Below are 6000 nucleotides of genomic sequence, written 5' to 3'. Positions count from 1 at the left end.
CTGAGCCATGTGTAAATTAGCACAGGGGAAATTAGTTGAAAGAGATTGCTCAAAAAACAGTGTGATGGAGAAGTAAGATATGTTCATGGGATACTGGTACCAGTAGTGATGAAAGTGGGACCTGTATCAATGGACTTATCTCTAACTAAACCCTGTGGGAACCAGAATTTATGCCAACTGCATAGGCAAGGGATCAAATGTGAAAGTGTGACACATCAGAATGAAGTGAAAGCCAATACAAAAGAGACAAAACGATTAACAAACTGGGACAGGGGAAAGGATAGTATCAAGTTAAGGGTCAATAGGTGATCTCACACCGCAGAGAGATAGACACAGAAGCTTCTCCTTCAGAAGTCCAGAGGCTTTTTTTCTCTATCATAAAAACCAAACTGTTCACCTGCCCACGCACCAATGACAGCACTGTTATCAAGCTGATGGCTTGTGACAACTACAAACCAATCAGCAATCTATGGTTGGACAAACTTTGTGCACTTACATGCTTCCATGGTATCTTCTCGTTCCTCCCTTACTGCTTAAAAAAAGCAATATTGTAAACACGACATACAATGAATTCCAATAATTTGTTTTAAAATTGCTGTAATTCCTTCCAGTTAGACAGAGTCATAGAAACCGACCCTTCAGTCCAACCCATCCATGCCGACCAGACATCCCAACCCAATCTAGTCCCACCTGCCAACACACAGCCCATATCCCTCCAAACCCTTCCTATTCATATACCCATCCAAATGCCTCTTAAATGTTGCAATTGTAACAGCCTCCACCACTTCCTCTGGCAGCTCATTCCATACACGTACCACCCTCTGCATGAAAAAGTTGCCCCGTAGGTCTCTTTTATATCTTTCCCCTCTCACCTTAAACCTATGCCCTCTAGTTCTGGACTCCCCGACCCCAGGGAAAAGACTTTGTCTATTTATCCTATCCATGCCCCTCATAATTTTGTAAACCTCTATAAGGTCACCCCTCAGCCACCAACGCTCCAGGGCACCCAGCTCAGCCTGTTCAGCCTCTCCCTGTAGCTCAGATCCTCCAACCCTGGCAACATCCTTTTAAATCTTTTCTGAACCCTTACAAGTTTCACAACAATGATAGGAAGGAGACCAGAATTGCATGCAATATCTCAACAGTGGCCTAACCAATGTCCTGTATAGCTGCAACATGACCTTCCAACTCCTGTACTCAATACTCTGACCAATAAAGGAAAGCATACCAAACACCTTCTTCGCTATCCTATCTACCTGTGATTCCACTTTCAAGGAGCTATGAACCTGCACTCCAAGGTCTCTTTGTTCAGCAACACTCCCTAGGACCTTATAATTAAGTGTATAAGTCCTGCTAAGATTTGCTTTCCCAAAATGCAGCACCTCGCATTTATCGGAATTAAACTCCATCTGCCACTTTTCAGCCCATTGGCCGTCTGGTCCAGATCCTGTTGTAATCTGAGGTAACCCTCTTCGCTGTCCACTACACCTCCAATTTTGGTGTCATCTGCAAACTTACTAACTGTACCTCTTATGCTCGCATCCAAATCATTTATGTAAATGACAAAAGTAGACGGCCCAGCACCGATCTTTTTGGCACTCCATTGGTCACAGGCCTCCAGTCTGAAAAACAACACTCCACCACCCTCTGTCTTCTGACCTTAAGGCCAGTTCTGTATCCAAATGGCTAGTTCTCCCTGTATTCCATGAGATCTAACCTTGCTAAACAGTCTCCCATGTGGAACCTTGTTGAACGCCTTTCTGAAGTCCATATAGATCACATCTACTGCTCTGCCCTCATCAATCCTCTTTATTACTTCTTCAAAAAACTCAATCAAGTTTGTGAGACATGATTTCCCACACACAAAGCCACGGTGACTATCCCGAATCGGTCCTTGCCTTTCCAAATACATGTACATCCTGTCCCTCAGGATTCCCTCCAACAACTTGCCCACCACCGAGGTCAGGCTCACCGGTCTATAGTTCCCTGGCCTGTCTTTACCGCGCTTCTTAAACAGTGGCACCACGTTTGCTAACCTCCAGTCTTCTGGCACCTCACCTGTGACTATCGATGATACAAATATCTCAGCAAGAGGCCCAGCAATCACTTCTCTAGCTTCCCACAGAGTTCTCGGGTACACCTGATCAGGTCCTGGGGATTTATCCACTTTTAACCGTTTCAAGACATCCAGCACTTCCTCCTCTGTAATTTGGACATTTTGCAAGATATCACCATCTATTTCCCTGCAGTCTATATCTTCCATATCCTTTTCCACAGTAAATACTGATGCAAAATATTCATTTAGTATCTCCCTCATTTTCTGTGGCTCCACACAAAGGCCGCCTTGCTGATCTTTGAGGGGCCCTATTCTCTCCCTAGTTACCCTTTTGTCCTTAATATATTTGTTAAAGCCCATTGGATTCTCCTTAATTCTATTTGCCAAAGCTATCTCATGTCCCCTTTTTGCCCTCCTGATTTCCCTCTTAAGTATACTCCTACTTTCTTTATACTCTTCTAAGGATTCACTCGATCTCTCCTGTCTATACCTGACATATGTTTCCTTCTTTTTCTTAACCAAACCCTCAATTTCTTTAGTCATCCAGCATTCCCTATACCTACCAGCCTTCCCTTTCACCCTGACAGGAATATACTTTCTCTGGATTCTTGTTATCTCATTTCTGAAGGTTTCCCATTTTCCAGCTGTCCCTTTACCTGCGAACATCTGCCTCCAATCAGCTTTCAAAAGTTCTTGCCAAATACTGTCAAAATTGGCCTTTCTCCAATTTTGGACTTCAACTTTTAGATCTGGTCTAACCTTTTTTCATCACTATTTTAAAACGAATAGAATTATGGTCGCTGGCCCCAAAGTGCTGCCCCACTGATACCTCAGTCACCTGCCCTGCCTTATTTCCCAAGAGTAGGTCAAGTTTTGCACCTTCTCTAGTAGGTACATCCACATACTGAATCAGAAAATTGTCTTGTACACACTTAAGAAATTCCTCTCCATCTAAACCCTTAACACTATGGCAGTCCCAGTCGATGTTTGGAAAGTTAAAATCCCCTACCATAACCACCCTATTATTCTTACAGATAGCTGAGATCTCCTTCCAAGTTTGTTTCTCAATTTCCCCCTGAGTATTGGGGGGTCTATAATACAATCCCAAAAAGGTGATCATCCCTTTCTTATTTCTCAGTCCCATCCAAATAACATCCCTGGATGTACTTCTGGGAATATCCTCCCTCAGCATAGCTGTAATGCTATCCCTTATCAAAAATGCCACCCCCCCTCCTCTCTTGCCTCCCTTTCTATCCTTCCTGTAGCATTTGTATCCTGGAACATTAAGCTGCCAGTCCTGCCCATCCCTGAACCATGTTTCCATAATTGCTATGATATCCCAGTCCCATGTACCTAACATGCCCTGAGTTCATCTGCCTTTCCTTTTAGGCCCCTTGCATTGAAATAAATGCAGTTTAATTTATTAGTCCTACCTTGTCCCTGCCTGCCCTGACTGTTTGACCCACTTCTGTTCTCAGCTGTACCCCTCTCAGATCGATCTCTTTCCTCACTATCTCCCTGGGTCCCACTCCCCCACCTTTTCCCATTTTAGTCCATGTCCAAAACAAAAGAAAAACCAAAATATGTGATCTTTATGCACCCTTATGAGAGATGAAACATTATTTAAAAACAGGTTTCATCACAAAGTATGTGACACACAAACAAGAAAATACTAAATTTGTATCCATTCACTCTTTCTTCATTCCCTTTAGACAGCATTCCTTATATAATGGTTCAGCATTTCTTAGACCTTGAACTTATTCCATCCTTTTACATTCAGCCATCACAATACTTTTTCCAGTAAAATGTATAATCTTTATATTAAATGGTTGAAAAGAAAACCCAGCTCCATGTGAATAGTCTTGTGTTTCAAGTCTTAATATTTTAGTGAATCCCAGTGGATTAAGGTCCATGTAGATTAATTGTTCTTTGTTACCATATCAGACATAGATATTAATTTGTTGCAGGGATGATAATATTCCCAAAGTTGAATTTTCTACACTACAATACTTTCTCTGATACTTGTTTAATTTCTTAGAAAAGTAGCACACCGGCTTCTCTACTCCCAACTCATCATTCTGTTCCAAGACTGCACCTACCCCCAGGTTATGAGCACCAATCTCCATTTTAAATGTGATCAACAATGGTTCCTTTATTAAGATTGGGTTCAGCTTCTGAAAGGTTGAATGGCATTCTGCTGACCCTACCTCTTTTACTTGCCTAATTAACAAATATTTTTTTAAAAGGAATAGCTATATTACTGAAATTAATGCACACATTTCTGACAAAACTCATGCATTCTTAAAAATCTCATGATTTCTTATGTTGTTTTAGGAACAACAAATTCCATTAGAGTTTCCAGTATTTTTGAAATTGAGTACAAATCTGTTTCCATGACTGCATTTGCTTTTCTGTAGTCTTCATGGAATTTACTTGATCAATCCCATTTAGGAACCAACACTATTGGTGAACTTCACCTGTTTTGACTAGGTTCAACAAAGTGATTTTCCAGTTTGGACTGAATCTCTGTTTTCAATCTGAGCTTGTTTAATTGGGTTGAACGGATAAGATCGCTGTTTTATTCATACTGGCTGTCCTGCATCATGCCTAGCTAATGTAGTACATCCAGGTATATCTCTCCAGATTATCGCGTAAATCCCATTGTCCTTCCTTAAGATAGAAAAACACAGTTTCCAACAGTGGCAGTATTTCTGTAATTGTAGGAAGTTGGCATTAAAAACTCTCTCTCTTTCTTTCAGCCTTATTGTTTCTGTCATTTTATCACCTGATACACTTATTCTTCTTTGTCCTCTTCCTTGTCATGGCATTATTTCAACATGTTTACGTGACATTACCGATTTGGTTTTCAGGAGTATCTATCAGATTAACCATTTTACTGACTCTCTTAACAATCTTATATACGGCACTGAATTTTGCTTTCAGAAGAAACAATACCACTATGTCATCTTCCACTTGTAGAATATTTGACAGCCCATTCTTTAACTTGTGCTTGCAAAACTGCTGAAATGCTCCTGTGAGCCTTTCTGAAAACATGAAGACCTAAGCCAACATTGAGCATTTGCCTTTATGTATTCAAGAACTTCTACCTAATCAATTTTAATGGACCTCTAGTCTCATGGCCATAAATCAACCCCCATGTACTGAACCCGATGGATTTGTTTGGGGAATCTTTGGTGGCAAATTTTAAAATAATCTTTTTCCCATTTTAGTTGACAAAAATAAAGTAAGATAAAATTATATCATTTTACAGTGTCTTAAATTTTCTTTTATAAATATTAGCAGGTGTTCTGTTACCTGTTTTTCAAGCTGTCAGATTATGTGTGCTATCAATGTTCTGTATTCTTAACATAAAGGGACAATGGTACTGTCTTGTGTTCAGGTTGTGGTTTGATATGCCAAGTATGAAATAGGCCACCAAAGGTACAGCCCATCTCATGATCCAGGGCTTGGAATTCAGAAGACAGGTCAGGTATTCTTTTTATCATTGACTCAATCACAAAAGGGATCAAAATGTTCTCAACTGTTCTTTGTGGGATAGGGTGTAAATGCCAGCTTCAAATAAACGAAGACCCCAGACTTGTTAAAGTTGTGAGAGCTGATGAGATTTCAGAAACTCTTTGGCCACGTGATACCCATCATATTATTTAAACATTAAGATTTTCCATTGATCCTGCATGTCTGGAGGGGTCAGTGCTCAGAGGGCTGACTATTTGTCACTAGGATTTCTGCTGAAGAGTTGACTATGTGTGATACTTTTAAAAGTGTTAACATTTGGCTAACTATCTTTAAAAATAAAAACAAAACAAAGAACTGCAGATCCAAAATGCACAAAAGCAGAAATTGGTGTTTTTATACAGCAATTTTGTCTTTGGACCTTTAAATATATATTATTCTATAACCCCAGAATAAAAAGAAATTACAAT

The sequence above is a fragment of the Chiloscyllium punctatum genome, chromosome 8 (assembly GCF_047496795.1).
Source record: "Chiloscyllium punctatum isolate Juve2018m chromosome 8, sChiPun1.3, whole genome shotgun sequence".
In the NCBI taxonomy this organism is placed as follows: domain Eukaryota; kingdom Metazoa; phylum Chordata; class Chondrichthyes; order Orectolobiformes; family Hemiscylliidae; genus Chiloscyllium; species Chiloscyllium punctatum.
This window is presented reverse-complemented; position numbering follows the sequence as displayed.